The 27,528-nt window shown below is 39.6% G+C and overlaps 1 pseudogene; it reads right to left on the bottom strand.

The window, feature by feature from the left end:
- Positions 1-21,413: 21,413 nt before the first annotated feature.
- Positions 21,414-22,574, bottom strand: LOC114891481 (annotated as a pseudogene).
- Between the last annotated feature and the right edge of the window lie 4,954 nt (positions 22,575-27,528).

Here is a 27,528-nt window from a genome sequence, read left to right as displayed (position 1 = left end):
ACAGAGGCGTCAAGGATTTGAGAAGACTGGAGACATTTCGACATAGATTGGCTGCGATGGAGAAGAGAGAAACTGGTGATCTGTGTAGAGGGAGTTATGTGCAGTAGTGATGATGGTGTGCATGACTAAGCATGGGTGAGACATCCCAGGGGTTAGGCTGACGGGGTCTCCTTATGGAAAAACATCTTTAAAGAAAGACAACTCGAAGCAGAATTGTTCATTTCAGATTGCACAAATCCTTCATGAAACGGAAAAAAACATCAGAGCATTTTTATTAATTTATGAAAATTGACAAATTGAGAGCCATTTTTAACGTATGTCCACTGAATAACGGTCAGTCACATCAAGCCTTTCTGCCCGTGCAAAATGATGTGCTCGCCCTGGAAATGAGGGAAAGTCTGGACCAGGCTATAGGATTCACTCTCATTTATACTCATATCGGAACATTATGGGGAGCAGCAGGTTAGCAGGCTTGTATTTGTCAGTCGGGCTCAGATCATCTGAGTTGTATAGGGACTGGCTGAAAAGGTAATAAAATGAGATGAAAAAGAAATTGCAAGAACATGTCCAAGCAAGTTTAAATCCTGTGTGTGTTTAGCTCCATGGGTCAGAGTCTGGGACCAACAAGGCTCTGAAATCTGGATCCCTTATGGATCAGTTAATTTCTCAGAGTGCTTACTTGTCCAGGTGCTGGGAGAGAAAGGGGCTCCTCCAAGGTTGGGGTTTTGTCAGGCAGGTACTGTCAAAGGACAAGGGCCGTTGGGAAGGAAGTGAATCCAGCACAAGCTCCTGGTGACAGGTGGAGGGGCCCCAGGGCCTGAGCCTTTCATGATGTTAAAGGAGTAGAATCTGGGGAGTAATGGAGCAAGGGATCAACCCGCTACCCCCACATGCAGCCAGTCCCTCTATATCTATACAGCCTAGAATTAAAGCCTGAGAGATCCCGGGTGGACCCTGCAGTCCAGGGAGAATGAGAAAGCTGGCGCCACTCTTGTCCATCTCACAGACTTATTTTATTGTGAAAGGGCCAGGGAAATTTTCAACAGAAGAAAAAGACAATCTTACTAACACATTATTTCAAAGGCTTATACCTCGGGTTCTTATTAAGGTAATGACAGTGGATCAGCTTTTTCTAACTCAGATGATCGGAGGAGGCGTTTCTGGGAAGGACCTCGGTCTGTGGTGTCTTCTGGGAACATGTAACCGAATTCGCATCTCTGAGACATTATTTGACCCATGTGGGATCTTGATTTCAGAGCCCTGTTAGTGCCAGCCTCTGACTCATGAAACTAACTATGACATGACCCTAAGTCACTCAGAAATGTTCTGGGAATGCATTTCTCTATCTCATTTTATCACATTTCCCGTCCATCCCTATACAATTCAGGTGATCTGAGACCAACAGACAGATACAAGCTTGTTAACCTGCAGATCCTCCTAATGTTCTTAACATGAGCACAATTAAGTGTGAATCCTACAGCCTGATTTCCAACGTGAGCACATCATATGCCACAAGCAGAAAGCCCATAGCATGAGGGGTTTCCTGGACTGAATTTTGTCCCCCCAAAATTCATAGGTTGAAGCTTAATCCTCAATGTGACTGTCTTTGGAAATAGAGCCATTATGAAGGTAATTAAGACTAAATACGGTTATAAGGGCGGGGCCTTAATCCAACAGGACAAATAAGAGGAAGAGACACCAGGAGTGTGTGCTCACAGAGGAAAGGCCACACAAGGATGCAGCAAGAGAAGGTGATGGTCTGCAAGCCAAGGACAGAGGCCTCAGGAGAAACCAGCCCTGCTGGCACCTTGTTCCTGGACTTCTAGCCTCCAGAACTGTGAGAAAATAAAATCCTGCTGTTGACGCCACTCGGTCTATGGTATTCTGTTATGACACCTTGAGCAGACTAAGACAGGAAGCCGTCATTACATGGGACATAACAGTAAAAATGGTCCTTCTCATCCTGTCAGTTTGTAAAGATTAATAAAAATCCTCTGAATTTTTTTTCAATTTCACAAAGGATTTGTGTACATCTGACATGAGCATTTCTGCTTAGCATTTTGTTTCTTTAAAGGGGTTTTCCACAAGAGGAAGCCATAAGTCTAACCCCAAGAGGAGCCATAAAGATGGTTTATGAAGATTAAAGTGACCCCTGCTTTAGTTTTTCCCAAGGCACTGATCAAATGCATCATCTTGAGAATGGTGAGGAGAGGCGGTCTGCACTTCAGGGAAACACTCTCAAGATCTTAAAGCACCAATGACACTAAATCCTCCTGGGCCTTGGGCCATGCCCAGAACCCAGATGTTTCCACGGAGCTGGGAAACCACAGGGAGTCTGTGTCCCCTTGTCTGGGAGATGGTGCCTCTGAGATCCAGGTGGCTACAAACCACAGGAGCTTTAAGATTCTGAGTGGTACTGTGCAGTGATTACAAAGATAAGGTTCACATCCCTGATGGGACTGCAGAGGATTAGTTTAGGAGAGAAACTGGGAAGTTTTACACTGGCTTTTAAAAAATTATTCAACTGTCAATACCTCTGAAGATTAGAAAACGAACCATTTTGAGCTGTGTATCATAATTACTACTCTGGAATTGATATTCATATTGGATATTGGAACTGATAGCGATATTGGATAACTACCAGTATCAGTAGGTGGAGTAGGTCCTACGTACTGATTGATGATTAAAGCTAATAGACTACGAATATTTACACTGCTATTGCTGATATGGCCAAGAGGACATGGGCAACTGGGAAATGGGCAACAATCAAAAGGATCTAAAGGATTCCGTCTCTGTGTTCTGAGGCCAACTCAGCCACACACTAGTCCACATTCCTCTAGCACCCCTGACCAGCGCAAACTGTTCAGCAGTGTGACTGCTTTCCAGAAGGTCCTAAGACCTGCCATCGTATTATGCTCCAAAGCCTTCACTTCTGAGCTGGATCACAGGTGAATTTTGATAATACTACAGCAAATGTTGTCTCAAAAGAGCTTCAAACGATTCAGTGAAACAGAACTCTTCATTACCAAATTCCACAGCAATTCTCCCAAGATGTGACTTGGTCTTTTGGTGTACCTGCTGTATAAGGAAACAAAGCAACACAGACATGAAGCCTTGCTTTAACCCATATTATAACTGCCTTTCACTTCTCGTGTCAGATGCTACCTTCAGTCTTTGAAATCACGTTTATAAGGAAACAATCTAATATGAAACCATTAGCATTCTCTGTCCAAACTCTCATACTTTCTTACATAATGATATTAACTTAATTCCTTCCTCTGTGAAGCCATAATGTTCCTCAGAATAATCTACCCAATATTTCCAGCAGTTCCACCAGCCCTCAAAACCCTAGTGTGGGGCTTCCCTGGTGGCGCAGTGGTTGAGAATCTGCCTGCTAATACAGGGGACACGGGTTCGAGCCCTGGTCTGGGAAGATCCCACATGTCACGGAGCAACTAAGCCCATGAGCCACAGCTACTGAGCCTGCGCGTCTGGAGCCTGTGCTCCACAACAAGAGAGGCCGCGACAGTGAGAGGCCCACGCACCGCGATGAAGAGTGGCCCCCGCTGGCCGCAAATAGAGAAAGCCCTCACCCAGAAACGAAGACCCAACGCAGCCAAAAATTAAATAAATAAATAAATTAAAAAAAAAAAAAACCTAGTGTGTGAGGGCTTCATTTCAGATTAATTGATCGTCACAATATACTTAACAGTTTGCATGAGTTACAGAATGTGAATCTGTTGAGCAGGGAAACTGTTGGGGCTTTGAGGTCACTTCCTACGTGTTCCTACCCAGGAGAGCAACTGGAAAATGTATCTTAGATCAGATGGCAATATTGAACTCCTGAATTAGGTAAAATTTCCCACCCAGTCATGAGCAGAGCTGGGCCTCCTCATGGTGTCGGTTGGAGAGGAAGAGACTGTCCCCTTAAGCATTTACACCAGGAGGCCCTGCCTTAGGTATACCTGCTAATCAAGCCCTCTGTGGACCACAATGCCTTTTCAGGTTTCTGTGGCCCAGTGTCTTTGCCCTTGTAGTTCAATGTCAAGTGACAGCTCACATCCCTACCATTGCTTATGATCACCCCCAAGACATACTCATTTGCTGGTACCCAAGTGCCTTTTTGGTTTTATTGAGAATGAATGGCCTGTGCTTGGCCTAGGCCAGCTTAGCTCGACAACTTTGTTGCAGCCTGTGAGAATTGGCTCTGACCCAAACACGTGCAGCCATAGCCCATAGGGACCCTTTAAAATAAAATGTCATGTGGCTGTGGGGTTGAGATCTCTTTCTCAGAGGCTCTAAACCAACATGATCAAAAGCTCTACATGGTCTAGTCCCAGTAAGACCCTCAATCCCAAGTGTGGTTAATACTGCCCCTCTGTGGGATACATAGAAGTGTGCAGAGCTATTTTGGTTGCTATAATGCCGGAGTGGGACACAATGGGGAGGAGGGTAGGTTTACTAAAAGTCCTACAATGTGGGGGATGGTAATCTACAATAATGAATGCACCTATCAAAATGTCATTAGCGCTCCCCTGACTATCACCATATCCTAACATCCACTGATTATCAGTATTTCCAAACTGAAATCCCCCCTCCTCTGAACAAATTATGGTTCCCTCCCTTAGAACTAATGCCTTCTTCCTCTGGGTCTCATATAAGGGTAATCTCGTCTAGACAGTAACATAAAACAGCTATCAAAAAATGCTAGCTCCTCAGCATAGAAAACAAGGTCCCCTCAAGGCTCAGCATCTCAAATCATCACTGCAGCATGCTATAGCCTCCCAAAGGAGAAAATAACTAAATTGGTTCTCCACCCCAGTACTGTCGATAGATTTATGAAACCACCCAGTCTAAATGAAATCCTATGGCAACAGAGCCACTGTTGATTCACATTAATATTAAAGGGTGATCTGAATAGCTATGAAATCTCTGCTTAGGAAAGTTAAAAATAAAATAAATTTTTAAAAAATCCCCAAGTAACTGAAAAATCAGGAGTCCAGAGCTGGAAAATGAACTTTGTGACCTAATGGTCTCCAAGGATTTTAAATTGTCTTTTTATTTTTTTTAATTCTGCAGTTTGAGACAGGTCTTTTGCATCTATATAGATTAAACTCTCTTACTTAATTCACTGCTTGTTTCCTTTTAGATTTGTAGTGCTTAACACAGACTATAATTACTATTGGTTCTCTGTTTGTCCCATCTTACTTGATCTTAATGTCAATTCTGACCAAAGTTCGTTAATAATTGCTCTACAAACTTAGCTCATTAAGAATGTTATTATTAGTTTTACCAGCATCAGAGGACCATACATCCAAATGAGAAAAGCATTTTCCCAATCAAATCAAAATCCAAATTAGATTTTGAAATGACACCCAGGACTGCCTGAGCAAACAGAATGCTGAATGTCAGTCCCAAATGATCAAAGTCCCAATTCCTCATCAAAGGAATGTGTGACTATAAGAAGCGTCTGCCAAATGGACCTTGATGATCAAAAGCACGGTTACTCTTTCCACACGTGTAATACTGAGAAGGAAGCTCAACTCCACTCTGAATCTGAATATGGATTTCCTTTTGGACTAATTTATGAGCAAATTCCATCTGTTTTTCTCCCATGAAGTTCTAGAAAGCTTTTTGACAGATGTTAGCTTTTTGACAGATGTTCAAAGAAGAAAAATTGTGTACTGGTACTTCACATATCCACTTTTTCTCCCACGGACCCACCCCATCCTCTCTGACAAACCCTCAGTCATGGATCTGGTTGTTCTCCAGCTCTGGTCCTATTTATTAAAACTGTGAATTTAGAGGAATGGGAAATATCCAACTACAGTAAAATTGGATAAAGAGCGCTGGCCCTTACCTTAATCTTGGAAATAATCCACACAACAATGGCCTTTATTATAAGATTATAATGCTGAAACAGTAAAAGATTCAGGGTGTCAACTACAAATTGGCACTTGCCATCTACCTCTCATGAGCCTCTGTAGCTGCTGATTTTCAACACCCCCTGAAAGGAGTTCAGGGTGAGAGCAGAAATGATGCCCTCTGTGCTCTGGGAAAAACTCGCAGAACAGGTCTTCAGATAGTTAGATATTTTCAGGAGACAATTTAATGAGCCCAATTCTTCCACCTCCTCGTATCTAGAAAAGCACTAAAATCCTTCATGGTGATGTCTACTCCTCATGACTAGCAGAAACTTTCATGAGACTAGCAGAACCTTCTGCAAAAAATATGTGCTTGGGCTTCCCTGATGGCGCAGTGGTTGAGAGTCCGCCTGCCGATGCAGGGGACATGGGCTCGTGCCCCGTTCCGGGAAGGTCCCACATGCCGCGGAGCGGCTGTGCCCGTGAGCCATGGCCGCTGAGCCTGCGCGTCCAGAGCCTGTGCTCCGCAGCGGGAGAGGCCACAACAGTGAGAGGCCCGCGTACCGCAAAAAAAAAAAAATGTGCTTGATTGCATGGACTCCCACTTCACCAAAATCACATCTATACTGAACTTACCCCCCCTGCCTCTTGGGAGCAGTTGTTCAGAGCTATCTGAAATGCTGTCTCCCAGCCTGTAGTCCTCATTTTCCCCCAAATAAAACTTAACTCACACCTCTCACGTTGCCCATTTTTTTTTACTTCGGCAAGGGAGTGGAGAAAAAGAGGAGATTTGGAGAAGGGTGATGAGCCTCCACAGGAACCCTGGAATCACAGCGAGGTGGCCACTGGGAACAAGGCCAACCCTGACACATGTGTGTGACATTCCTTACAAGCACAAACAACAATTCCATTGGTGGGTCAGCCGCCACATCTGAAACAGCTACTGGGACAAAGCAGGAAATGGAGTCCATGCCGTCTCACTTAGATTGGATTAGAGGTTTCAGCCTGATGTTTTCTTCACTCCAAGGCGTGTATTGGCTGGCAGGAGTGTAATTTTTGGCAGTTACTTTTAAGGGGGTAACAGCACTTCTGAATTTCTGCAAAATGTATCACTGCAGCTCAAGAAAAGAAGAAGAAAAAAATACCTGAGCATGTGGCATATTTAAATTTGAACTTGTAAATTTAAATCCCCTAGACTTAGATTTGCAATATTTTTATTTTCATTGAGCAGGAAGGTTGCAGGTTTTGTGTAACCCAGCCCTTACTATCTCAGGGGAATAATGATATTTGTTCAGTGCTGTGTTAAATTCCCAATTTGAGAAAGATTAGAGTCAATCTTAACTGTAATTCATAATTTATTTGGTGTGTTTATTCAAGCACATGGGAGGATGTTTGAAATGCTCTCAATTTTATACATATTATACTGAGAAATGGAATATTACTTGCCATATCAGTAAACAAAGGATGTCAGGGTCATCGATGTGATTTGGTGAGCCCTGAGGGAACTCAGGAAGGAAAGAAAGAACACCTGCCACCTAGCAGCCATCACACTGCAGCCACTCCCCACGGTGAGCCCTGAGGAAACTCAGGATGTAGCTAAGGTACATATCAAAGGAATGATTGCAGTGAGCCCAGATTCTTGCACCTTCCCATACATAGAAAAGCACTAAATACCTTAACTTGAGATATCTAGTTTCTTTAGTTAACAATAATCTTTTGAAGTTCAGACTACCTGCCCTTTGTTGCAAAACTCCTATATATACTAGCTCTCCCCTTACCTCTTCAGAGCAGTTCCCTCAGGGTTACTTGATATGCTCTCTCCTGGGCCTGAAGTCCTAAAAATTTCTCCAAATAAAACATAACTCTCGGCACAAATGAACCGATCTATAAAACAGAAACAGACTCACAGACAGAGAGAACAGACTTGTGATTGCCAAGGGAGTCGGGGAGGAGAGAGGGATGGACTAGAAGTTTGGGGTTGGTAGATGCAAACTATTCTATTTTTTTTCTTCATGCTTTATTGAGACATAATTGATGTACAGCACTGTGAGTTCAAGGTGTACAGCAAAATGATTTGACTTACATACCTCATGAAATGATTACCTCAATAAGTTTAGTGAACATCCATCATATCATATGGATACAAAATTAAAGAAATGGAAAAAATTTTTTTCCTCGTGATGAGAACTCTTAGGATTACTCTTTTTTGCTCTTTTCATTGGAGTCTAGTTGGTTGACAATATTGTGCTAGTTTCTACTGTACAGCAAAGCAAATCAGCTATATGTATACATATATCCCCTCTGTTTTGGATTTCCTTCTCATTTAGGTCACCACAGATAAACCATAATGGAAAAGAATATAAAAAAAGAATGTCTAGATGTGTATAACTGAGTCACTTTGCTGTATAGCAGAGATTGCACAGCATTGTAAATCAACCTTCAATAAAATCACACTTCAATAAAAAAAATAGTAATAAAACATAACCCTCAACTTTTAGGTTGTACATATTTTTTAAGTTGACAATACACACTCATTTTGTCTCTCCCCCCGCTCCGCTCTTCTCCCATCCAATATGAGAAATTGTTTATGTTAGAGAATCTGATATCGATATATAAGCACATTTAAATGTCAGCATAAAACGTAGCTTATTTTATGATGATTAATGTTATAATGACAGCCATCTGAGGAATGAGGAAACTAGAGCCTGTTGAAAGTTGTTACCTGCAGGAGCATATGACTGGAGGCAGCTGGGGTCAGGGGGAATCTCCAGACGGCTGAACACATGTACAAATACTTTTTAATTTAGATTCTGATATGGGGTTTGAATTTTAATATGTTAAAAATATAGTTTTAATCTCAGATTGTTTTTCAGAAAGGGTGTGATTTCTGGTGGGCATGTTATTGCAAAATATCATTTTTGAATGTCCCTGAGCCAAGGCATAGTCCTAATTGAGAAACGTTTTCCCTCTTAATTTAATTGCCTGTCACTTTATGATAACGAAAGGCAGAAGATTGCCTCGGTTTTAACATTAATATCCAGGTTTCATCATTTCCCCTTTTTAGGACCCCTCTTTCCATATGCATTGATTACCTGGGAAATGATCATGCCAGCTGTACTTTTTGCCTTTTTTAATATTACAATTTATCAAGATAAACTGTGCTTTTTGGCAAATCACCTAACACTTGCTCTGGAAATTTTATTCAAAAATAGAATTTTTTTCATCTCCCACAACATTCATCAGACTCTAAGCCTGAGGCGTCTGCTGGACAATTCTCAGTCCTTTGTAGTTACCATTTATTTAAAAGCAGTCTGTTGAGTCAGCACCACATTCAGTCCCTTGTGCCAGGGACAGACATAGTTACTGCCCTCCCCCTGTCCTTCAGCTACCTGTGCAACCCCTGTTGCCTGTGCAGGAGGATCTATCTAACCTACCTTCATCTCTTTCCATTAAGGATTTCCTGCTGATTCCACCTCTGACAATAGCTCATTTATAGACATAAGGAGAAGCATCTTCATTGTACTTTGTTGTCTGCCGTATTAGACAGTATCATCATATTGCCTTCCACTATTTGGGCTCAAGCTCACAGCAGAAAGGAGAATTTAGATGGAGTGGAACACAGGCTTCTATTCTGCCTACAAATTAACTCCATGTATGATAGGAAGAGGCTGAATCTAGAAGAGAAAAAACTAATTGATTTGGTTTTCAAAGTCTGTTAGAAACAGAACAAATGCAACACTTGTAAAGGGACAAATAGGTGATTACAGACAATGACCCCACCTGAACCTGAGGACTTTCTCAGGCAACGTGCAATAGTTGGGATCCCAGGGCCCCTCCCTCTCCCCCTACATTTTCTCATTAATGAAATTCTGTTCTTAAGGTATTCATCTGAAGCAGGTGGGGTCTGTCAGTCCCTTGAGGCTGGGCATACACTGCTTTCCCAGCAGGAAGCCCCACTGGAGACCAATCACCACGATAGCACCCCCTGCATATGGGAGGGGGTTATGTTCTCATGGGTCATTCCCTAGATAAGCCTTTCCCTTTCTTGTTCTACAGAAATCTATTGCCTAAGATGCTCCACAGGAAAAGAGTCTGGAGTCCAGTGCATATGGGAAACCATGAACATCTGTGTCTCCTCTCGGAAGTTGAAAGCCTTTTAGTTGATTCAATATTCTTATTAAACTCATAACAAATAACTTGTTTTAATGATTCCCCAAATGTGTTTGGCATTTAGGAGGGGTGATAATGCTTATTAAGACTCTATTAATGTAGGATTTTATGAAATTGCTATGGGGAAATAGGCTGTAAATGGAAACTCCTGACCAAATGGATTTATGAAAATCAGTCTTATTGAGTAAAATATAATCCAGGGAATGAGATACAGAGGAATTTTTACTCATTCTTTTAAACCTAAGAATATCACAAATTGTATTATAGGGAGTAACTCCATATTTACTATATCTGATATGTTTTAGAACTGGGTGAAGTGGTCATTTTTTCCTTATTTCCCCTTGACATAATTGTGCTGGAGTACATCTTTTTTCAAGGGTCTGAGAACAGGGTTGGAGAATTGGTCTGTGTCTTGGCAGTCTTTCAAAATTGTTGGTGATTTTTCATTACCCATGGATTTCTGATAGTTTAAATTGAGTGAGTTCCCATATAGGACACATCAGAAACAAATTATAGAAAATTAAATTAAAAAGATAAAAGCCAGTACACTGCAAAGGTCAAATATTTTTGTGGGATTTTTGGTGTCTTGCAAAAAGCTGGAGCATAATACATATTTTGGAGGATCTCTCTCTGGCTGATAAAGAGGGAAGATGCTGGAGATGATTTTCTTGAACATAAGTTTAGTGTTTATAGTGAAAGAAGCCCAGATTCCTGTTTATGCCCCATGATCAGAATGGTCATTCAAGATCCACCCTAATAGCTATACACTGGTATTGGCAGGTCAGATTATATCTTTATTCTGCACTGTCTCACCATAGTAGGACTATATGTGGAAGGAACAGTGCAGTGCCTTTCCTTGGGGTGGAATGTACCTCTCTACCAAATCGGTGATGGACTTGGCCATGTGACTTACATTAGTCAAGGGAACATTACTGGACTTGATCCAACAGAAGCTTTAAATGTGCTTGCGAAGTTGGGCTTGGCTCTTGGGCCTCAGGTGGTCCCTGCCCTATTCAGCCTGTGCCCCGCAAATGAAGACCTGGAGAGCACCCCGGAAACATTCTGGAGGCCTGGAATGTATGACTTAGCTGAGCTCAGCCCAAAGCAGCTTAACCACAGCTCACCTGCAGACCCAGGACCCCTGTAAACTACTGAAAGTTTGTGGTTGTTTCTTACACAGTAAAAATTGATTAATACTATGGCTAACTTTTTTTGAGTATTAAGTTACGCAAAAACTAATTTCTGGCATAAGTATTACATAGAAAATTCAAATTGCAGGTATAACTTTGATGAAATTTCCAAAGTTTGCAATACCACTGGGAAGAACACAAATAGGAATAAATATTTGACATTTTTTATGAGGAAAGAGTGAAAATAAAAGAAGAAATGACAAGTATTTAAAATTTTACCCTATATGTATCTCTAGGAAATAGCATTCAAATAATATCAAACTGTAATTAACCAGTTTTTAGAAAATGTCAGTAAAATTTAAGAAATTTTAAAATTATTTTAATTTAATAATTATTTCAAATTCAAATATTTTTGAATATTTGTAACTTTCACACATGTGTTTTCAGAAAAAAAAGTTTTAAAAAACTTATTTACTTGAAAATCCATGCTCTATAAATAAATTAGGTATGAAGAAACCTAAGCTTGGTATATTTTAATTTGGAGCCAGCGGGGTGATAGTTTATAGGAGGGGTTGGTATGATCATTTCATTAACCATGAAGAAAGAATAGAAAATGAAGCCAGGATGAAACCCCAATATTAAAAGTAGAAAAGAAGAAGCTTGCAAAGGAGATTGAGAAAGAAAATTCAGAGAAAAAAAAACAGCCCGCAAGATTAGGAGAGGATGGAGTCCTTGTCATCTGGATGCTAAAGGACGAAGTGTTTTGGAAGGAAAACTAGGTCATTGAGTCCAATCCTGCGGTGGGCTCAGGAAAAATAAGTGATGATATGCAATGACATTTGACAGTATACGGGTTCTAGTGTCCTCGGCAAGATCAGCTTCATGGAGCAATAGGACATATGCTCTACTGTCAAGATTGAAGAGTGAATGATGAAAAGTGAAGCCAAAACAATGTATGTAGGTCCCAAGACAGCATCTGAAAACCAAAGAAAAGTCTTTAGGGCAGTAGGCGAGGGGGGAAGTAGGATTGCAGGAGAGTTTTTCTGAGGCAGGAAATGAACACGAACCCATGGGCAGGAAGAAGCAGAGCAGCAAGTGGGGAGAGGTTACAGATTGATGCAGAGCTGGGATGACTCATGGGGTGAGGTTCCAAGGAGCAGAAGGAGTGTACATCACAAGCGTGATGTGGATGACCATCCATGGTCAAAATCAGAGCCTCCTTCACTGAGCAGGGGGTAAGGAAAGATGAGAGCAAGTGCCAGAAAGTGTGGAGTCAGGGTGGGCACAGCTATGGAAGTCTGGTACATTCTTCCTAATTCCTGTATTTCCTAAGTGAAGTTGGAGAGAGAATTTTCTGAATGGTGATGGGGGTGGGTATAATAGTATAAAAAGTGTAAAATAGTGATTGACTCTTAGAACCATGCTAAATAGGGGATGGTGATGAGGGCTATTCAAGAGGACTGCCAGGTAGCACTGAGGAAACTTGGCGATTAGACAGTGTGAACTTTCAGAGGTCCTAATCTGCAGGTATGTATTCTCTAAGAGTGCTCACCAATCTAAGGATGGGTTGGGGGGAGATTTGGAGACTTCATTTATCCAGAGATGGAGTTTTCTGTTGATGGATAGTGAAAACCTGTGGAAGGTGGAGAACTGATACAGTGAAAACTGAATGACCACCAGGGTAGTGAAACCTGTGGTCCAGGTGTATAGAGAATTAAGTAAAGCCAAGAGGAGAATGAATGGAAAAAGGAAAGAGACGAGGGACTGGACATCTCAATAAGGTTTGAAATGATTGTGGTGGGAGAAAGGGAGCAGGAGAGCTGGGAACATGAGATGTGGTTCAAGAGGGGGACGTGACACTTTACATTCTCTAAATGTAATGTGGTTTCCTAGGCTGAATCTTGGAACAGAAAAAGGACATCAGTGGAAAAACTGGTGAAATCCAAACTAAGCTGCAGTTTAATCCATATGATTCACCAACGTTAATGTTTTGGTTTTGGCAAATGTACCACAGTTATATAAGATGTTAATATTAGGGAAACCTGGGTGAAAGGTATACAGGAACTCCGTACTATCTTTACAACTTCTCTATAAATCTGAAATTATTTCAAAATAAAAGACTTATATCTATATATTTTTTAAATCTCATGTTTCATGTAAAAAAGCTAAAAACACAGACATACAGACATGCACATTTCAACCTGATAACAGGATTTGGGATCATCCCTTGTTTCCACATTTGAATCACAAAATTTAGAGTCTGACTATATTCCTCTGATCAACAATACCCAGCACATAAATGGTTTTGTTCTCACCACTTGCTTCTTCATGGGTCATGGAGAACTCTTAAATTTCTAGATTCATGACTGGTAGCAGTAATAGTGGGCCTGCAAGAAGATCTCAAGTGGTCCTCACTTCTTTAATGTGGTCTACATGCCATCACATTGAGTCAGAGCTGGCCCGGTGTGATCAGTGAAGTTTATGGAAGTTGTCACTAGGCCATTAAAAACATCACACTTTCCACCCTGGTCTCTCAAATCACTTTCTTTGGGCTAAACCAGACACTGTTCTGTAAGGTCACCCACACACCCCCAAGGAGAGACCCATATGGAGAGGAATAGAGGTCCTTGACCCAAAGCCAGTGACTATTTCATAGAAAAGTCAGGAAAGAAGATAACCCAGACCCAGTCAAACCTTCAAATAGCTTTAACCCAGGCCAGCATCTGACTGGAACTCAAAAAAAGACTTCAAGTCAGAACTTCCCTACCAAACTGTTCTTGAATTCTTGACTGTCAGAAACCTTGGGAGATAATGAATGAGTATTTTTTAAGATACAAATTTCGGGTGGTTTGCTACACAAAAATAGGTAACTAGTACAGATTTTGGTACAAACAAGTGAAGTGGTGTGATAAAAAAAAATAATCTAAAACGTGGGATTGGTGGTGCAACCCAGCAGTGGGCAGAAGCAGCAAGTACCTTGGAAGAGTGTTAATAAAATCCTAAAAAGCTTTGAAGAGACTGTTAAACGTGAGTGATGGCCTTCATGAAGGCTCTCAGTGAGTGTTTAACATAATTTGAGGAAAATGGAGGAAAGAGATCACATTTTGAAAATGGCAGGAAATTTAGTAATACTATTTCCTGTGTAAGGTGGGAAACCACAACCCCCCACCAGAGTACATAATTAACTTAATGATCTATCTGAGGAGATTTCTAGGCAAGGTATTGAAGTGCTGCCCAGCTTCCTGTAGCAACAAATAGCAACGCCTAAGAGAGGAGAGAAAGGTAAAGGAAAACAAAAAAAAAAAACCTGCTAAAGGTAAAGGAACCAGGGCTGTTGGGTTCAAATATAAAACTATTTCTCATCGCTAGTCTTCCAGATAGTAAAAGATCTTAAAATTTAAAAACGGCTTCCAGGCAAAGATCAAACCCAGGACACTGTCAGTAAAACATGGTTCACTGGTGAAGTCCAGGATGTAAATGTTGAGCCTTTTGTAATGATCCCAGAAATATGTAAGATGAAGCCTCAAACAGACCAAAGCCCCTCTAAGGATATTAAGGGCATACAACCCATGTATCATCAATTTAAAAACAAATACAAATTCTAAGAATCACAAGGCATTGTCCTACAGCAGGCTTACAGGAAGCAAAAGATTTGTGTGTCTATTTTCCAGTAAAATGAATCCCTGAAAAATCCATAAAAGACCCACAAACTTTTACTATAATTGTACTAGATGAGACACCACCAGCTTGGACTAAAACGGACAGAGTCAGTATAAAATACAAAGAGGCTGTGGATTCCTCAATTACTATGAACAAAAAGCAAGCTAGGAAAGCTACTCAGGTAGTTCAGAGGCAAACACTAGCTATCTCTAATCCAAAAGGAAGGATGCCTAAGAGGTCAGAACCAAGAGCCCAGAGACTTTACCAAGGTTTCAGGCAGTCATACTGAGCCCTTGTCAAGGAACTGGCATTATGTGTCCCACAGGATTTTCCTATGGAGATTTTTACAATGGGGAAATTATTCATGTGTGCCTCCTATTCCCCCTATTTGAAGAGGACGGTCTACAGCAGTTAGGCTACACCTGTCCCCACTGCATGCTGAGTATATGGAGAGATAACTTGCCTCTAGTTCATAGGTCTTCAGACTGAGAGGAACTAAATTCAAGGAGCTGCCCTCGCAGAGCTGTATCTGAGGTTACACCTGTGCACCTGGATCTGATTTGGATGCCAGGATCCTGGTCTTCAAGCTGATGCTGTAATGGGATAACACTGGGGGATGGTGTACCATACTTACATGGTAACATGTTGCCTTGCCACAGTTTCAAGGATGCTGGTACCCTGGTCAGAGAAAAAGCACTTTATTACTCAATGCACAGTAAGAAGCATGACCATAAGTATAATGGTGTCAGTTCCCTACCCCCAAGTAGCATGGAGACAATGCAGTTAGGCCCAGGTAGGTATCTGCACACAGAGTTGGTTGCATTACAGGAGAGAAACACTGAGTTTAGGAAACCCATATTTTTAAATAACAGAAAGCTTCCCTGTCCTTCGTCCAGAGGAAGACAGTATATTTATCTTACCATAAAATAAGCATTCATCTACTTTGCTTCAGAGGAAGATACTACATTTTAAGGTTATAAACAAACTGTCTTTTCCTCTAGAGGGAAAAACTGTATTGTTCATGGTGCTCATTATACAAACACCCCCGAAAAGAGAGTCTGAAACAAAAGGCAGTCAGTCCTTCTGCTCATAAGGTGTGCACAAATGTGAAAGACCTATGAAGAATTTTCTCTCAACGAAGCATACGTGTGATTTACATGTGAGATAGACAAGAAATATTGAACACAGAAGCTGGACTAGAGTAGCTAATCTCCAAGATGGCTTCCAATGAGACTTGCTTCCTAATATCTATGCCAATCTGTCATTCTCTCCCACATTTATCCAAGTGCCAATATGTGCCTTTTGAGACTAAGTTATAAAGGCATTGTAGCTTCTTCCTTGACCTTTTGGATTTTTCACCTTTGGGGTGAGCACCACGTCATGAGGACATCCAAGTACTCCTGTGAATTAGCCCGCATTGAGAGGAACTGGGTCTCCTGGCCAGTGGCCAGCACCAGTTTGCCATGCATGCAAGAAAGACACATTGAAATTGGATCTGTCAGCCCATTTAAGCCTTCAGAGCACTGCAGCTCCAGACACCATCTGACTGCAAGCTCATTAGAGACTCTGAACCTGAACTCTCTTGTGGATAACTAATATAGTGATAGTCAAGGCTGTGAATGTTAGCTAGGGACAGAATTTATTTCTATGGCCCACATTGGGAACTTTGAAGGTAGAGGTGCTATCAGACATCCTTTAATAAACCCTCTGGATCATATGGGATTTTTATCTGACAGTGACCATTAGGCCTATACTCCCCATGACCAGGAATTCACTATATAGTTCACCTTATTCTTGGATCATTTAAAGCCTTTCTTTTTATTAAACCAATATATGGTGCTGTATAATTCTTGTGAATTGGTCCCAATGTCAAAATCCACAAATATATATTTGATTTTTCTATATATTAAACAAAATCAATTGCCTGGTACAAGAGAGTGTTCATCTCAAGAATATATTATTTTTTAAGGATGAATTTGGTTATATATCATTGGACTTTCTCTTTTGTAACTGAAGTACAATTTACATTTAACATTATATTAGTTTCAGGTGTACAATATAATGACTCAGTATTTGTATATATTGCAAAATGATCAATACAATGAATCTAGTTAACATTCATCACCTTGCTTGTGGTAGATTTTCTTGCTTTCTTATATGATAGCAAAGATTTTCTGGCACTGTAATTTCTGTTAACAAGCTTGGATACATAAGACAAAAATAAAATCAGGTGGTCTAGTTTAGCTAATTTGAATCTACTTAACATATAGTTTGCTAAGTAGTGATACTCTTTTAAATCAAGAAGAATTAGGTGCCTTTAGAAATTTGGGGAAGCAGCCAAGCCCCCGCCCCCTTGGAGTATTTGGAAGGAGTCCCTTTAATAGTTTAAGTGTTTTACTGAACATGTCACAATTTAGGAGAAATCTAGTGAGGCATTTGAGTGTGCCCTTCACATCCTACTAGAGTCAAGCCCATCATTCTCTGGCATGTGTTTAGCTATGAAGCAACCCACTCACAAAGCAACACCTGGCAGGGCATTCAAACTGTCTAGCAGTCCTGGTGATAAACGCAACTTTACCATGAGGGTGATGATGACAACATTTAATTGAATTAGATTCAGGCAAACAATTGATATCAATAATTAGTGTGTTGTTGGGTCAATAAGATAGCTGGACTGTGATCAATATTACATCATAAGAAAGTAATTGCTTTGCATTTCAATACCATTTTTTTAAAATCTGAAATGCACTACAATATGTTATTTCCCTAAAGAGCCAAGTCAGCATTTTGATGAAGGGATGAAGTTGTGCTTGAAAATGCTGAGTACTTTGCTCAGGAGCACAGAGAAAATTACTAACGAAACTGGTAATACAATCCTTGTTTTCTGGAATGGATTCATGTGTTAGTCAACAGAGTCACACTTTTCCAGCTTAGATTCCTGACTCTGTCAGCTTATGCCGGGCTCTGGAGGGGCTGACAAAATGACTTATAAGAAGTTATAAAACCACTGGGAAAGAGGGAGACTCCCCATGGTGTTGAATGGCCAATGCTTCCATCACCACTTGGATAACAGAGAATTTTCTTTCCCAGATAACACTCTCAAGAATGCCATCTGGTCCATGTCCTTTCAAATATTCAGTTAACAAGGCTGGTGTGGGTTTCCCCTCACTCCTTCTCATTCTGCCATAGAACTTATGGTCTAAAAGCAAAACAGATATGAAACACATAGTGGCACAATGTATTTAACTAAAATCATAATGAACTGTGCAAAATGAAAATAGCTAATTCTAGCAGACTCAAAATGGTCTGGGAGAATTCAAGCGTGGGAAGATGAAGGAAGTGACACTTAGTTGAAGCAGGAAGGATTAGTAGGAGTTATCCAGGTGAAGCATAGCAGATGAACAACCCAGGTAGAGGGCAAATATGAAGGTACTGGGAGATAGGAGTTGATGTTGGATTATCAGGAAATAGAAGATGGGTACACCTGGGGTATAGTGAGAAAAAAATTGAGTGGTAGGAAATGAAGCTGAAACAGTAGATAAAGGTCGTTCACAGGGCCAATTAGATCATGTAAAGGACCTTGGATTTTATTTTCTGAAGAAGCCGCTTCATAGAAATAAAAGAGCAATAGATTGAATTGATTAATTCCTGTTGTGGTTATGCTCTTTAATGTTATTACGGTTGCTGTGTGGAATATAACTTGGAGAGGAGCCAACATGGAGACAGGGAGAACAGTTGGGAGAAAACTGCATTAATTCTGGTGAGGGCTGATGGTGGTGGTGCTAGAAAGAAGTTAACATTCTCAGGAAATACACAGAAAGGAAAAGACACTACAAAGCTACAATAATCAAGACAGTATGGTACTGACACAAAGATAGACAAATAGATCAATGGAATAGGATAGAAAGCCCAGAGATAAACCCACACACTGATAGTCAATTAATCTACGATAAAGGGGCAAAAATATACAATGGAGAAAAGACAGTCTCTTCAATAAGTGGTGCTGGGAAAATTGGACAGCTACATATGAAGGCATGAAATTAGAACATTCCCTAATACCATACACAAAAATAAACTCAAAATGGATTAAAGACCCAAATGTAAGACCAAATACTATAAAACTCCTAGAGGAAAACATAGGCAGAACATTCTCTGACATAAATTGCAGGAAGACCTTTTATAATCCACCTCCTAGAGTAATGGAAACAAAAGCAAAAATAAGCAAATGGGACCTAATTAAACTTAAAAGCTTGTGCACAGCAAGGGAAACCATAAACAAAATGAAAAGACACCTATGGAATGGGAGAAAATATTTGTGAACGATGTGACTGACACAGGCTTAATTCCAAAAATATACCAACAGCTTCTATAGCTCAATATAAAAACAAAAACAAAACAACCCAATAAAATCAATAAGGCTTGTGATATAGAGAATAAGGAAAGGTAAAGGCCAATTCTGAATCATCTGGCATTAGAATGTGGGTGGATGTTCAGAATATTTTATCTTTTCTTGTGAATTCAGTGAAGTGCAAAGATAGGACAGGTTTTATTCTAGTAATCATTATCAACCTTGCCCCTTTTAAGCCACATTGCCATTGTCCTACTCACTCTTCCCCATTCGTTCTAGAGATTAGATAAAAAAAATAAAGTTATTTTGGAGTTTGTAGTTTAATGCAGTTATTAAATATCACTTCTATTGGGGTAAATAATACTCTTACATTTAGGAATCAATCATTGCCATTTCTTCTCTTCTGCCCAGTTATAGTGAGCTCCCGAGAGAGAGAGAAGACAAGGTGTGGTGTGACCTGCATCTTCTCACTTCTCCAGGAGTAGGGATGGGTTGGGTGTGGGGAAGAAATGCAATTATGTGACAGTATCTCGGTGGGAATAGGAGGTGGGTCTGGATCTCCCTTCAATTAATTAATATTGTTTCTGATCGTGGAGCTAATGAAATCATGAAGCCATTTGTTTCTGCATGGTCCGCTTGCTTCACGTGCAGGCTGTATGTGAATGCATGACTACACCCTCCACCTGGGTGTACACAATCCCTTATCAGCTTTTTTTTTTTTTGGGCAGGATAATCATTCAAACTTTTAAAATCTCACTTTACACATTATATTAACATTCATGTTGCAAGGCATTCCATTCACAAATATTACAGTTTGTTAAAAAGCTTCACACACATACCCCCAAAAGTCTATATCAAATTCAGCCACTTTACTAAATCATTAAAATAATAAGAGTAATGAAAACATTATCATAATTCCTTTAAAGTGATAAAGGTCTGAGGCACTCTGGGAAAGGTGTTCTTGTACAAGTGTAACATGTCAGTGATATCAAATTATCTTAGAATAAAGTTACCAGGTACCCAGTAATCAAGTACACTCTAATGACAGTGACTTTGATCTGATATGTCTTCACTGGATACACTCCCATTTGGACTGAACTACTGAAAGGAACACAGATGTTGGGCAGCTGAGGTCATTTCTAATGAGATTCCAAACTTTGTAAAGGAGAAGTGTGTTTTCAGCACACCAAGGACAGCTGTATCCCTTCTGCAAGGCAACAGTCCAGTCTCCAAAGAGGTTCGTTTCTCATCACCACCAGGTTTACTAAACGTTAGAATTTCCAGACTCTGCTCACTGCTGGAGAGATTTCAGAACTGTCTTTCCCCATCAACATCCACAGTGCACCTTCCACCCTTCTCTGAATATCTCCAAGGGATGACCTTGAAATAAGACAGAGAGGGGAAGGGAGTGTTTTTCCTCCCATTAGGACCAAACAGAGGTCTGAAATAGCAATGGATTACAAAAATCTCATTCTCTGCACAGCCAGCTTCCACTTGGAACATGGCTATTTTTGCCATAAACTAGATTTTTAAAAATCTGATAACCTTTTTCCAAAGTGAATTTTTCCACATCCATTCACTCACAGAATCCACATTGGCAAGTCTCACTGACCGAGTGCTTCCTTACACACAATTATAAAGTAAATAATTAGCAGGGGGAAGGGAGGCCAATTCCCGGATGGGGATTAAATCACTGGAAATGACAAGTCCATTTATGACAGCTTTTGACCTTGTCAGAGCAGAATCAACACAAACCCCAGGTCATATAGTGTTCAGTAATTACATATATGGAATTTAAAATGTATACATATATAGTTCCATACATATATAATAAAAAAATCGGGAGCAATCTATGTTGATAAAGTTTCAAGGATTCTCGTCTCCAACATTCACCTGGAAAATAGCTGGCTCTAATGGCCCAGTTGTGGCAGTGATAAAATCAACTTAGAAGCAGGTTTAAGTAAATTGCTCAAAGGGAACATAAGAAAATGGGTGTGCAGAGACTTTTTTTGTGGGGAGAGGGGAGCATTGAGAGGAATGGAGAAATGCTTCCTTTATTCTTCTTGGCTTTTTCAGACCCAAGACAAGTTCTTGAGGACACACATCGAATGCTGTAGTCCTTCCTTATCTATAATCAAAACAAAACAAGTAATTAAAAATTTTCATCTTCCATTCTGTACTCTCAATAAAATGCAAAGTACAGCCAGAAGTTATCACCAAGATGCACCATCTCAGGAGAAATTAAAATTGGGACATGAAATGAGGCCACGAGCTATCGAGTCACGGGGTTAGGATTTCACAGCTAGTGTCCGTGACAAGCAGGTTGTGCTCAGACTGGGCAGACAGCTTCCCATCTCTCATCACTGCTGTCCAGCCATCCATCCAGGCTTCATCCTGCCTTCCACCTTCACAAATTATTGGCTCAATTGTAAATATGTGGCCGGCCTTCATCACTCCAACTGCTTTATTTTTGGCCTAGTGAGGTGCATTGAGGGCTGTATGAAAAAGTTTGTGGATTCCATGCCCACAATAGCTTTGAACAACGGAAAATTCATTTGCTTGGTCATGCTTCTGGATAATGTTTCCCAATTCTCTGTATTGAACACCAAGTTTCACTGCATCAGTGGCTTGCATCAGGCACTCACACGTGGTCTGAACCAGTTTCCATGCTTGCTCATCCACGTCTCCAACAAAAAACATCTCATTCAGGTCCCCATGATAAACATTGTGATAAAGAGTGATGTCCACATTAACAATATCACCTTCTTGCAAGGGCCATCTGTCTGGAATTCCATGGCAGACCACTTTATTCACTGAAGTACAACAAGACTTTGGGAAATTATAATAATTCAGGGGAGAAGGATAGCAATTTCTTGCAATGCATGCTAAGTGTACAACATGATCTATTTCTTCAGTAGCTACACCTGGTTTAATCACCCCAGCATCAATGTCCACATAGTCTTCTCTAGCTAGCCTACCTAGCAGTAGCATCACTTCTATATCTTCAGATGAGAGTAACTTAACTTGAGAAGTACCTTTAAGAGCCTGCTCAGATTCAGACATTCCTAAAGGGTGATCAGTATAATCTGGTCTTGGACTATGACTTGGCACTGGCCTTGACATCAGTGGATAATGTGGTCTGAGTTTACTAGTATATCAATAACATGCCCATGGGTCAGTGTTGATATCCCCTTCCACAGTCCAGGAAGACACTTCTTGCTTGGCCTTTTCATCTTTTACTTTCACATGTAGTAACTTGTGAGTAACCTAACCTCCTTGAAAACATTCCTGTGAGCGGAAGTACGAGTCCTGGATGCCCAGCTTGATGCAGGTGGGACACTGGAGCTTGGCCTTGCTGCTGCAACCATCCATCTCGCACACACGCATCTCCAAGGCCGCCATGCTGCCTGGCTGCTGGAGGACCCCCTCACCGAGCCCCTCCCAGCTTTGGCTTCCTCTTTTCAGACTCAAAATATGGTGCACACAAGAGAGCAGCCATAGTTTCTTTTTTCAGCTCCCAACAGCAGTACCTACCCACACCCCCCGTCTAGCCTGTTAATGCTTTTACCACCACCACAATTCATATTCAAATATATAATATTTTTCGGTTCACACCAAAAGTGCATAATTATGAGAGTGTATTTTATTAATATGGTTATATTAGTCTTAATTTTCAAAATTGCATCTTATGATTAGCACATTTGAAATTGTTAACAACTTTGACTCTTTTCCATAGATCATAATAGTTTTAATAGAAAAAATATTATTTCTCTAAGTGCCATAGTACCTGCTAACCTAAGAGCAAAATCTGTTCAGTAGAGCGTATTCTCAACACAAAAATATTTAAAGTGAATGTGTGAATATTTCCCATGTACAAAGAGCACCTTCAGTTTTCCAGAGTACTATTCCTTGTGTTTATGATTTTTTGAAAGTTTTGTCAAGTCTAAATGCTGAAAGTCCACAGGTATTTTAATATTCTGTTGCAGTACTTAGTATTAACATATCAAATTAAAAATGGAAACTCCACCAAAAGACCCTTCCCACAAGGCCAAGTATTCCACAGCGCAATTATAAATCTATATATGTTGTAGTCTCTTCCATGTTTTCATAGGGATAAATGCTTTCTACATATAAACTTCATTTTCCCTACCTGGAACTCACTCAAAGCTTTCAAAGTTGACGTCTTTCGATCCAACATTTATTTGATATTTGATTAAATATTTCCAAACGGGTTTTAACAAAACAAGCAAAACCTAGAGGACTTGTTTATTTAAAAAAATTTAGTGTCATGTAGAACATATAGGTTTATTTATGGGGTTAGATGACAACCAAAGGAGAAGCTGGATGTACAATATGGAAGTCTGGCTCAAACATCTGAATTTATTTTCATACAACCATTAACAATACTTCTTTAAAAATGAAAAATCCAGGACTAATGCCAAACTGGACAAGTTGATTGGACAATAGGAAAGATGAGACCATACTTGGTAAATCAGGGTGAGAGTCTACACCGTTCTGAGTAAAGAAGAAACCTCCACCTATGCTCATTGCTATTTCTCAAGTATGAAGTAGTCTAACTTATTAGCTAAGCAGAAATCCTCATTCTTCCTTCTTCCTGCACCAGACTACAGAATGTTGATTAGACTAATCTCAGTAAATTTTCCCTGAAACAAGCATATTCTTCAAATCTATAATATAATGTGAAGTTGCTTTACATTGATTTTATTCTTTTAGTAATCTCAAATTCTTTCAGAAAATCATGAGAACTGATAGTAACTTTTATTCACTCTGAAAGAATCTGCTGTAATGGAAACAAATCTAATGTATCCCATCAAAGTTTTCCTGTAAATTTCCTTAGATAAACACTTCTGCCTTTGACATAGGCAAAATAATACCAAGTTTGCACAATTTATTCCAAAAATTAGAAGCAAAAGAATACTTCCTAACCTACTATCCAAGTCCAGTGTTACTCTAACAATAAAATCAGATAAAGACATCATAAGAAAACTGCAGAACAATATCTCTCATGAATGTAAACAAAATGATTCTCAAAACATATTAGCAAATTTTACCTGACAATATATAAGAAGTATTATATATCATGACCCAAGTGACTTTTTTTTTTCCAAGTATGCAAGGCTGGCTCATAGTTCAAAAATCAGTCAGTGTAATTTATCATATATAAAAAATAAAAATCTTATGACTTTATCAACTGATGCAGAAAAAGCAAAGGAAACTGTACATAAGTACTATTTTATAGCTGATTAAGTTGTTCCCTACAGGTTAAAAATTGTGAAGCCACTATATACGTGGACTGGAATTGAACAACTGGCGTTGAATAATTAAATAAATGGATAGCAGATGGTGGGAACCAGATTTCTGCTTATTGGAATAGAAGGTTATAGATAAGAAAAGGAGGAAGGCATGAATGATCCATGTGGTAAAAATCAGTATGAATATATATACACATGCATACATACATACGAAGATATTTACAGATATGTGCATATAGACAGGTTAGTATAAACACATATATTTCCTTGCTCTGTCAGTTGAGAGGGTCCAGAAGCAATGACACCCCAGTAAAAACAAGCACACCTATCAGCCAGGTCTTGTTTTCTAATACCATTCTGCAATGAAAAGAACCAAGAATACTTGAAAAAAATTGCTGATTCTAGGACTGGGACATGGAAAAATCCTAGATAATCCTACAGCACCTTATAGTGCCAGAAAGTAAGTGTTTGAAAAAGCCCAGTGATGAGAGTACATCAAAGCAATACAGGAAACTAAAAGAGCTCCTAATGGCTAAAGCTGGAGAATTTTAACAACAAAATTAATAAGTATTGTATTGTAACCCAGTGTTAACCAGACTGTTAGGAGTCCATATCAATATAAACTAATGACTGTAAGAAAATAAAATTGAAGAACAGATAAATTTCCTTTCAGAAGAAGCTCAAATAATTTATGTAGTTACTTCAACCTCAAGGAGGTAGAGTATAACTCCCCACTCCTTAGTTGTGGGCTGTGTATAGTGACTTCTCAAAAAGTACAACACAGAAATAGGAGGTAGTAACTCTGCAGTAGAAAAACCCTACAAACTCTACCTCAGACAGATGATCAAGATTAACGTCAACAGTGGTAAGTCATGGTGATAAATGTACCCTAGATATGATGTGTTGAAAATGACTGGGACATTGTCACAGCCAAGTGAAGCCTTAAGGGACATGACAGATACATGTGTTGTGGAATCCTGGACTAACAATCCTTGGATTGTTACCAAAAGGCATCAGGTAAAAGCCAAGGAAATTCAAATAAAGTATGGCCTTTGTTAAGAGAAAGCATATCAATATGGTTGATTAATTTTAATAACTTTACATTACTAATATAAAATGTTTATAATAGGAGAAACTAGGTGTAGGAAATATGGGGACTCTCTGTACTATCTTCACAAATGTTCTGTAAATCCTAATCTATTTTAATTTAATTTAATTTATTTATTTTTTGTTTGTGCTTCACAAACATAATTCTTTACTTGCTATGTGGAATAAAGACTGGGGAAGGGAGACACAAAAGTTAGAGACACCAGTTAAGAGAATATTGTATTACAAGGGTAAAAAGTAATAGGAAAGGGCAATTATGGAGGCAATTAGGAGAGAAAGGCAATACAGGAAATTGTGCTTCTTTCTAACTGATAAACTTCCAAGAAATGTTTGGGTTTTTTTTTTTAACATCTTTATTGGAGTATAATTGCTTTACAATGTTGTGTTAGCTTCTGCTGTATAGCAAAGTGAATCAGTTATATATATATATATATATATCCCCATATTTCCTCCCTCTTGCTTCTCTCTCCCACCCTCCTCCTTATCCCACCCTCCCTATCCCACCCCTCTAGGTGGTCACAAAGCACTGAGCTGATCTCCCTGTGCTATGCAGCTGCTTCCCACTAGCTATCTATTTTACATTTGGTAGTGTATATATGTCAATGCTACTCTCTCACTTTGTCCCAGTTTACCCTTTCCCCTCTCCATGTTCTCAAGTCCATTCTCTACATCTGCATGCTTATTCCTCTCCTGCCCCTAAGTTTATCAGAACCTTTTTTTTTTTTTTAGATTCCATATATTGTGCTAGCATCCACTATTTGTTTTTCTCTTTCTGACTTACTTCACTCTGTATGACAGACTCTAGGTTCATCCACCTCACTACAAATAATTCAATTTTGTTTCTTTTTATGGCTGAGTAATATTCCATTGTATATATGTGCCACATCTTCTTTATCCATTCATCTGTCAATGGACATTTAGGTTGCTTCCATGTCCTGGCTCTTATAAATAGCACTGCAATGAACATTGTGGTACATGTTTATTTTTGAATTATGGTTTTCTCCGGGTATATGCCCAGTAGTGGGATTGCTGGGTCATATGGTACTTTTATTTTTAGTTTTTTAAGAAACTTCCATACTGTTCTCCATAGTGGCTGTATCAACTTACATTCCCACCAACAGTGCAAGAGGGTTCCCTTTTCTCCACACTCTCTCCAGCATTTATTGTTTGTAAATTTTTTTTGATGACCATTCTGATCAATGTGAGGTGATACCTCCTTGTAGTTTTGATTTGCATCTTGAGAAAGAAAAACGGAGCTGGAGGAATCAGGCTCCCTGACCTCAGACTATAGTACAAAGCTACAGTAATCAAGACAGTATGGTACTGGCACAAAAATAGAAATATAGATCAATGAAACAGGATAGAAAGCCCAGAGATAAACCCACACACATATGTCACCTTATCTTTGATAAAGGAAGCAAGAATATACAATGGAGATAAGACAGCCTCTTCAATAAGTGGTGCTGGGAAAACTGGATGGCTACATGTAAAAGAATGAAATTAGAACACTCCCTAACACCATACACAAAAATAAACTCAAAATGGATTAAAAACCTAAATGCAAGACCAGACACTATCAAACTCTTAGAGGAAAGCATAGGCAGAACACTCTATGACATAAATCACAGCAAGATCCTTTTTGACCCACCTCCTAGAGAAATGGAAATAAAATCAAAAATAAACAAATGGGACCTACTGAAACTTAAAAGCTTTCACACAGCAAAGGAAAGTATAAACAAGATGAAAAGACAACCCTCAGAGTGGGAGAAAATATTTGCAAATGAAGCAACTGACAAAGGATTAATCTCCAAAATATACAAGCAGCTCATGCAGCTCAATAACAAAAAACAACACAAACAAACCAATCCAAAAATGGCAGAAGACCTAAATAGACATTTCTTCTAATCTATTTTTAAATCAAAAGTTTGTTTAAAAAGATAGACTTAGATTATTTCTACCGGACAATTCAGTGATGA

This window comes from Monodon monoceros, unplaced genomic scaffold (assembly GCF_005190385.1).
Source record: "Monodon monoceros isolate NGI ecotype Baffin Bay Population unplaced genomic scaffold, NGI_Narwhal_1 Super_Scaffold_12, whole genome shotgun sequence".
Lineage (NCBI taxonomy): Eukaryota > Metazoa > Chordata > Mammalia > Artiodactyla > Monodontidae > Monodon > Monodon monoceros.
This window is presented reverse-complemented; position numbering and strand designations above follow the sequence as displayed.